Source organism: Chenopodium album, chromosome 6 (assembly GCF_948465745.1).
Source record: "Chenopodium album chromosome 6, dcCheAlbu1.1, whole genome shotgun sequence".
In the NCBI taxonomy this organism is placed as follows: Eukaryota; Viridiplantae; Streptophyta; class Magnoliopsida; order Caryophyllales; family Amaranthaceae; genus Chenopodium; species Chenopodium album.
The window spans coordinates 13,675,832-13,685,002 of NC_137839.1; the positions used below are offsets into that span (position 1 = coordinate 13,675,832).

Sequence of the window (9,171 nt, forward strand, 5' to 3'; positions counted from 1 at the left end):
GAATCATGTGCATGTGTGTGATTGATTTAAGAATAGCTAACTTTGATTGTTGCACTAGATTGCATTGTAAGTTCACATTGATACGGACCATTGATTTGTGGCTTGCATTTACACGATTGAGGTGTCTTGTGATGTTTCCTAGCTAGAGTTTATCGTAGTTGACGCTAGTTAGACCTCTAGGAGAATAGCTTGATATGCTCTTTTGGTTGCATGATTGATTTTCCATCACATTGCTTGACTTAGTCGACTTCCCTATTCCAATTTGCTATGTTCATTGCTATTATTTGCGGATCCTAATCCCTAGCACTTTATTTGTTTGGTTTCTTCGTTTTAGTAGTTGTTAGTGTCACCTTTTACCCTTCGTCTTCCACCTAGCTTAGACATATAATTGAAAGCACTTAGACATTACCGTTACTTTGGGTTCGACCCTTGACATACCTCTATACTTGTATTTAGGTTTGTTGAGTGTTTAAAAATTTTGTTTGGCTTAGGGAGGATTAGTCCAACGACCTAGTTTTTCCCTCGTCAATTGACCTCCCAATTGATTGAATTCGTTATGACTACATGTGGATCCCAAACCCTAGCACCTTATACATTTGATTCTTCTCGCTTATTAGTTGTGTTTGCCCTAGTTTAGAATTCACAACCCTACCATTAGACTTCAGAGTAGCTTGACTATAGGCAATAGACAATAGCCCACCATTCCTTTGGGTTCGACCCTTGACCTACCATATACTAGTATATGGTTGGTTAAGTGTTTACAAATTTAGTTTGACCTTTGGGAAGGGTAGATAACGACCTACAATTTCCACTTGTCAAAAATGGCGCCGTTGCCGGGGAATGGTGTTGTGATTGTGTATTGTTGTTGAGTCTATTCCATCTTATTCAAAATTACAAAAATATTTTCTTTTAGGCTACATTTGTAGCCATGTTACTAATAATTTTGTTTGAGATTGTGTCTGTAAGTGAACATCGGAGAAGCTCATAGAGTGACATTGAAGGAGTTAGGCACTCCGGGTGCTTACAAGTATGAGAGTGGAATTGTTCCATTGTTGGTTCTGGATAATGACTTTGAAATCAAACCGGCTATGATTACCTTGGTCGAGAGGAAACAATTTGGAGTTAAAAAAAGTGAAAATCCTCTCAATCATCTCAAAGATTTTGAGAAGTATTGTAATACAATTGTGGTAGTCGGAGTTGCTCAAGAGTATATAAGGCTCAAGTTGTTCCCCTTTTCTCTCATTGGAAGAGCTCTAGAGTGGTTGGACAAAGAGGTCAAACCAAGGTCCCCAAGGACGTGGGATGAGGTCACAAAAGCTTTCTTATCTCGCTTCTTCCCACAAAAGAAGACGGCGGAATCAAGGACTTTGATCCAAAGCTTCAAGCAAGGGCCTAGTGAGAGTCTCTATGAAGCATGGGAGAGGTATAAGGAGTATCAACGAGAGTGTCCACATCATGGGATTCCTACCTACCAAATTATACAAATCTTCTATGGTGGGTTGAGTTCTCATGGAAGAGCAAGCTTAGATGCCGGAGCCGGAGGCCCGATAATGAACCAAAAGGAAGAAGTGGTGGATGCAATAGATGAAGTGGTGCGACATTATATGAATTGGTAAGAAGTGGAGAAAGAGCCAACTAGCAAAGGGTGCTCAATCGAACAACTCAATTAATGATTTGACCACTCTAATTTCGGATTTAGGGAAAGAGGTTGTATCCCTCAAAGCCATGCTTGAGAGTCCACCTTCTCAAGCTCCGATTCTTCCCTCCCAAATTAAGGTGAGAGGTACTGTAGACACCTACTTTTGGCCTTTTGTCCCGAAAAGGAAGTGCGATGATGTTACAAAAACCCGTTCTTCATGCTAGATCAAAGTTGAAGTGTTTATAGACTACGAAAAGCATTATGAAGTAAGTTAAAACCCATATTTGAGACCAAGTTATCTTAAAGCCTTTTCCGATTACTAATTAAGCCTAAAACGTGTTCATACATGTTTAAACTTGATTAATAACGGACCCAAATGCGTCAAATGCAATGATTGGATCCAATGGAACCTACATTGTTGAAAACCGAACCAAACAGATAAACCAACATAAAATTCCCATGCAAGGCTTATACAGATGGATAGCCCTTTCAAAGAGCTTTCCAACGGTATATTATAAGCCCAATTCCGAGCCAAAACGAAGAAGTTATGATCAAAACACTAAACCGGGCCCAAAACCGACACCCTTGCACTCCAACGGCCATAACTTTTGATCCATAACATATTTTAACCTAATTCCAACGGAATTGGAAATTAGACATCCCCTTGAACTCTCTTACTATCATACTACCTTTTCCTCTTTCTTCCCAACTACTCTTCAACCCTAATCCATCCATTGAAGCTCTTGAAGGTACGAAGAAGAAAGAAAGTCCATAAACGCATTAAACGGAGATTTAACATAAAAGAAGAACGGTTAGTTTCCTAAGCACTTAGATAAATCACTTTTCTTCTATTGTTTAAATAACTTTAATTGATTAATTAGTGTTGTTTGATCACTTTAAACAAACTTTTAATTAATTAATTCACATAGTACTCTTTCGTTAATCAAGACTAGAATTTGAATAATTAATTGTTGTTTTATCACTTAAGACAAGGCGAATATTGTTTATTTCTTGTTCTCTTCACGAATTTGATTAATTAAGAATAACGACTTTTACAATGTAATTCCTACATGATTAATGTGTGTAAATAAAATCAATTAACTTAGTTTTAGGTATCGCGTTGCATATATTGTTTGGTGATGAAATTGTGCAAAAGGAAGTGCTAGTAGAGGCCGCACTAGGGCTAAGATCGCGATTCCCCTCTAAAGGGAACGTTATCTTGGTACCCTCGCTCCCGAACTCATTTCTGGTTTATGTAGACCAATTTGGGCATGGGTAAACTTATGATTCATGCTAAATATCCCTTGAACTCTACTTGGGAGAAAGGCATGAACGAGGTTTATGGGTTTTCCTAAAACTCATTGGCGACTCCTACTTTTTCCTTACAAAAAGAGCGTGTATGATATAATCATCTCTAATTCAAGGTCTCCCAAACAGTCAGGAATTTAAATCCTAATACACCCTAACAAGTGTAAAGTCCTAGGCTTCTAAAGGGACATGGGCATCTAAGGAGAAGGATCCCCTACGATGGGAACACCCTCCTTAGAGGTACACCTTCTTACCCTAACACTAATCCTTCTTCTTGTTGCATGATTAGAGAATGTTGGCCTTGTGATTTATGTTGAATGAGTGATCATGATGCTTCTCTATGTCCCAATGTTCCTTGTGATGAATGTGATGGAATTGAAATTGAGCATGTGAATTATGTTGATAATCATGATTGTGAACCTAGAATTGATGTTCAAAAAAATGTTGGAAATAGGAATTATCATAACCATGTGAACTATGATAATTATAATCAAAGTGGAGGTTGTAGAAATCATGGAGTCCAAGGGATTCATGGTAGCTATAACAACCATGGTTATAATGGTCAAAGTCATGGCCAAGGGCATGAGGATCATAACCAAAGTTTTGGTAACCATAGTCAACATCGTGGACAAAATTAAGCTAGAGGTAATTGGAATAATCAAATTCAGGGATATTTTCAACCAAATGTTCAAAGAGGTTCCCCACTTGGTTTCGTTCCAAATACTCAAGGCTCAAGTGATGATTCCTATGATCAACCATTTTCTTCTAGGAATTTCTTGGAAGGGATTATTGAGAAACAAGCCAAGATGCTAGAAACCTACATGGCCGTGAATGATGAGAAGTTCAATGACATGTTGACTTATAATAAAGAGTTAGGTAACCAACTTTCTCAATTGGCTAATGTGTTTAAGGAATTTACGAATTCCTCTTCTTTAACTTCACCAAGCTTAGATTCTAAGAACCCTATGAATGCAATTGTTACTAGGAGTGGTAGGGTCCTTGAGAGTGGTGTACCTAAGAAGAGTGATGCTAGAGAGAGCACTAGCAAGAGTCCAACTGAGATTGAGGGAGATGAGAATCCTTTAAGTGAGAAAATTGATGAGGAACAAGTAGAAAGAGTGAAAGAGAAAGAGACAGAACTTTACAAGCCCAAGCTTCCTTATCCCCAAAAGTACAATAGACACAAATTGGATGAGCAATTTGGGAAATTCATAGAGATGCTTAAGCAACTTCATCTAAATCTTCCTTTCATCGATGTGGTAGAACAAATGCCAAATTATGCTAAGTTCCTTAAAGAGATTTGAAGTGGAAAGAGGACATGTGACATGACGGAAACGGTTAGCCTAACCGAGAATTATAGTGTAATCATAATGAATAAGATGCAACCTAAGTTGAAGGATCCCGGAAATTTCTCTATCCCTTGTGCTATTTATAAGACTCAAATTGATAATGCCTTATGTGACTTAGGAGCTAGTGTTAGCCTTATGCCATATTCGGTCTATCAAAGACTAGAGTAAGGGGAACTTTTACCTTCTAAGATCACATTGCAATTAGCCGATAGGTCAATTAAGATCCCAAAGGGTAAGGTAGAAGATGTTCCCTTGAGGGTTGGGAAATTCGTCATTCCGGTTGATTTTATAGTGTTAGATATGGATGAAGATGCTACTATCCCTATCATCTTAGGTAGGCCATTTCTTGCCACATCGGGGGCTATGATTGATGTCAAAAGTGCTAAGATATCTCTTAGGATAGGAGAGGAGGTAGTTGAGTTTGATTTGAATGAAGGCATGAAATATCCCTCCACTTCTTTTGAAAATTGCATGAGAGTTGAAGTTCTTGATAATATTGTGCAATCCATGCATGAGCACTTGCTCACATCTAATGATCCTCTTGAGTGTGTTTTGTTGAACAAAGAAAAGATAGGTATCCCAAACAAGGAAGTGCAATTGTATGAGGACTTGCTTGATGGAAGCAATGAAGGAAGTGATGAGCAAATTTGTATTGGGATATCAAGTCAAGATGCTTTGCATGTGGCCTCGACCAAAGAAGGTAAAGGTGTTCCTATGGTAGAGCTCAAACCTCTACCATCACACCTTAGGTATGAATTCTTAGGCTCAAATTCTACTTATCCCGTCATTTTTAGTGCATCCTTGAGTAAGAGCCAAGCTCAAGCGCTATGTGATGTTTTGAGAAAGCACCAAGGTGCTTTGGGCTATACCATTGATGATCTTAAGGGTATAAGCTCCGCTTTGTGCACGCATCATATAACGCTTGAGGAAGGCACCGTTCCCTCTATTGAACGACAACGTAAGCTACATCCCCAAATGGGGAAGTAGTGAAGAAAGAGATCACTAAGCTTTTGGATGCGGGGATCATATTCCCCATCTCAAGCTCTAGGTGGGTCTCCCCCGTTCATGTCGTTCCAAAGAAGGGGGGTATGACCGTAGTCAAGAATGAGAAAGGTGAGCTCATTCCGACTAGGATGGTTACCGGTTGGCGGATGTGTATAGACTATAGGCGTCTAAATACATCAACCAAGAAGGATCACTTTCCTCTCCCATTCATTGATCAAATGCTTGAAAGACTAACAAGGCACAAGTTCTATTGTTTCCTTGATGGGTATTCGGGATTCTTCCAAATTTTAATCCATCCCGATGATCAAGAAAAGACAACCTTCACATGCCCTTATGGTACCTTTGCATATAGAAGAATGCCTTTTGGTTTGTGTAATGCTCCCGCGACTTTTCAAAGGTGCATGATGAGCATTTTTGGGGACATGTGAAAGGATGAAATGGAGGTTTTTATGCACGATTTTTCCGTGGGAGGAGTTTCGTTTGAGGATTGCCTTGAGAATCTTGAAAAATGCCTTGCAAGGTGTGAGAAATTTAACTTAGTGTTGAATTGGGAAAAATGCCACTTCATGGTGGAGGAAGGGATTGTGCTTGGACACAAAATCTCTCATAAAGGAATAGAATTTGACAAGGCCAAGATTGAGGTGATAGAGAAATTGCCACCTCCGGTTAATGTGAAAGGAGTGAGATCGTTTTTAGTCCACGCCGGGTTTTATAGAAGGTTTATCATAGACTTTTCTCTCATTGCTAAGCCTTTAAATGATCTTCTCCAAAACGATGTTGATTTTGTGTTTGATGACAATTTTTTGGAGTCTTTCAACAAGTTGAAGAAAGCTTTGACTTCCACTCCCATTGTCCAAGCCCCTACGTGGGATTTTCCTTTTGAGCTTATGTGTGATGCTAGTGACACGGCTATTGGGGGTGTGTTGGGTCAAAGGATTGATAAGAAGCTCCATGTCATCTACTATATGTCGAAGACCCTAAATAGTGCTCAAAGAAACTATACAACAACGGAAAAAGAGTTTTTGGAAATTGTTCATTCTTTTGAAAAGTTCCGTTGTTATTTGTTGGGGTCTAAGACTATTGTATTCACCGATCATGCGGCTTTGAAATATCTCTTTGGGAAAAAGGAATCCAAGCCAAGGTTAATTCGTTGGGTTCTTGAACTCCAATCTTTTGATCTTGAGATCCGAGATAAGAAAGATGCAAAAAATGCGGTTGCAGAACATTTATCTAGGCGTGAGGATTTTCAAGTTCAAGATGATGGATCCCCTATTGAGGATAGGATGTTGGATTATTCCTTGTATGCTATCAATGTGAAGGAGCTCCCATGGTTTGCCGATTTGGTAAATTTTCTTGCTTGTGGGGAGTTTCCTCCTTCTTTTTCCAAGAATCAAAGAAAGAAGCTCAAAAGAGAAGCTAGGCACTATGTTTGGGATGAGCCGATTTTGTATAAGAGAGGTGTGGATGGTTAGTTGCGCCGATGTGTGCCAAATGAAGAAATACCAAGTGTGTTGAAGATGTGCCACTCGGATCCTAGTGGTGGTCATATGGGTGTTTCTAGAACGGCCTCTAAGGTACTTCAATGTGGCTTGTGGTGGCCAAACCTCTTTAAGAACGCTGTGGAATTGTCAAGAGATGTGATCGATGTCAAAGGACCGGGAACATATCAAAGAGGAATGAGATACCCCAACAACCCATTCTTGAGTTGGAAATTTTTGATGTTTGGGGTATAGATTTCATGGGTCCTTTTCCATCTTCATTGGGAAATCAATACATTCTTGTTGTCGTTGATTATGTGTCAAAATGGGTTGAAGCCATCGCTTCTCTAACAAATGACCATAAGGTGGTAATGAAGTTGTTCAAAAAGATTATTTTCCCAAGGTTTGGCATTCCCAAGGCGGTCATAAGTGACAATGGCTCTCATTTCATGCATTATGCTTTCTGGAAAATGTTGAAGACACATGGGGTAAACCAACGCTTTGGGCTCCCTTACCATCCTCAAACTAGTGGGCAAGTAGAGGTGTCCAATCGTCAAATTAAGTTGATACTTGAGAAGACGGTTGCAAGGAATAGGAAGGATTGGTCAAACAAACTTGATGATGCCTTGTGGGCATATAGAACGGCCTTCAAAACTCCTATTGGTACCACTCCTTACCGATTAGTTTATGGGAAATCTTGCAATCTCCCGGTGGAGCTTGAGCACCGAACTCATTGGGCTATAAAGAAGATTAATTTTGATTTGGCAAGTGCGGGGGAACAACGTTGGTCAAACCTTCATGAATTGGAAGAGCTTCGCTTGGATGCCTATGATTGTGCTAGTTTGTATAAGGCTAGAGCCAAGGAGGTGCATGATAAGCTCATTGAGAAGAAGAAGTTCAATCTGGGAGATAAGGTGCTCCTCTACAATTCAAGAATGAGGCTTTTTCCCGGAAAATTGATGTCCCATTGGACCGGTCCATTTGTAGTTCAAGAGGTTTTTCAAAATGGTGCTATTGAAATTTCTCCTTTGGACCTTTCAAGGACTTTCAAGGTTAACGGACATAGGCTCAAGCGCTACTATGATGGAGTTTTTGTTGGAGTCATTCAAGATATGACTCTCTATGATCCACCTTGAAGGGTGGAGAATGTCAAGCTAATGACTTTAAACAAGCGCTTACCGGGAAGCAACCCGAGTTTCTAACCTTTTCTCATTTTTCTTTGAATTTTCTTTTTGTTTTGATGACTTTATCCTCTTTTAATCTTGTTTTCTTTTGTGTTGTAGGTGAATTTGATTTGAAATCCAACAATTTTGATGCCAATTTTGAGGTAGAAATGTCCAAGTTCATGAGTTGAAAATTTGTGTAAGTATAGAACTTGGTGGGTTCTTTTGGTGGGTTCATGAAATTCTTGTTTTGAACCCACTAAAATAAGGTTTTTCTACTGCCTATATTGGTGTTCACCACCATCTTCTCTGTGTACCCACCAATGTGTGCACCGTAGAAAAGAAAGAAAAGAAGAAAAATCAAGACCCATGGAGGTGCGGGCGCGCACGTAGGTGGTGCGGCCGCGCACCTGTGGTCGGGGTCCCCTTAAGACCCTAGCCACCCTCCTTCTTCTTCTCTCTCCTACTTCACTTTCTCACTCATGTTTCATGTGGTTTTTTCTCTAGTATAATCTTCATCTCCCTCATCATTTTCTCATCAAAATTTCCTCAAAATTCATAATCTCCAAGTTTATTATTACTCCAAATCTCAATTCTAGCATCTTCAAGGTAATTTTCTCTCTCCTAAATTGAGATTTTTGGGTACTCTTTGTTTGAATTTTTGTGGTTTGCTATTGGGATTGTTAGTGAGTAGTAATGCTCCTTGTTTTATTTCCTTGTGGTTTCTCATCAATTGAAGGTATGATTTCTTCATTTTTGTGATAAATTTTCAACCTTTATTATTCATGGAAATTTGATTTGGTTTGGTACTACTCTTATTAGCATACCCATGTTGTTTACTACTTGCTTCATTATATGTTGATTGTGATTATGATGATTTTGTTGATGATAATTTGCCTTGTGATGACGATTTTACTCGAGTTTATTGAATATTTTGGCATTACCATTGTTGGATTTGTTGTTGGGTGTTGTAGTGTTGGTGATGATGGTGTTCATAAGGGTTTGGATGGTCATGGATAATGATGTTGCTTACTATGCATGATTATGGTCAATAATTGTGATTTTCTTTATGCATTTTTTACGTGAGTGTGAAAACTTGCTTATTCTCTTGATTATTTTGGACCTTATTAGTCTTGCCACTATCATGCTTTGTATTTGCACATTATTTTCTCTTGTTTTGAACCTTTCTTGTGATTGTGGTATGTAGATGGTGCCCCTCCAACATACAA

At 39.1% G+C, this 9,171-nt stretch overlaps 1 non-coding gene across 1 annotated transcript; it reads right to left on the reverse strand.

Moving 5' to 3' along the window:
- Positions 1 to 1,356: 1,356 nt before the first annotated feature.
- On the reverse strand, positions 1,357 to 1,462 carry LOC145637515 (small nucleolar RNA R71). Its single transcript, XR_014114290.1, has one exon. It is a non-coding gene; the product is annotated as a small nucleolar RNA R71 (small nucleolar RNA).
- Positions 1,463 to 9,171: the final 7,709 nt, after the last annotated feature.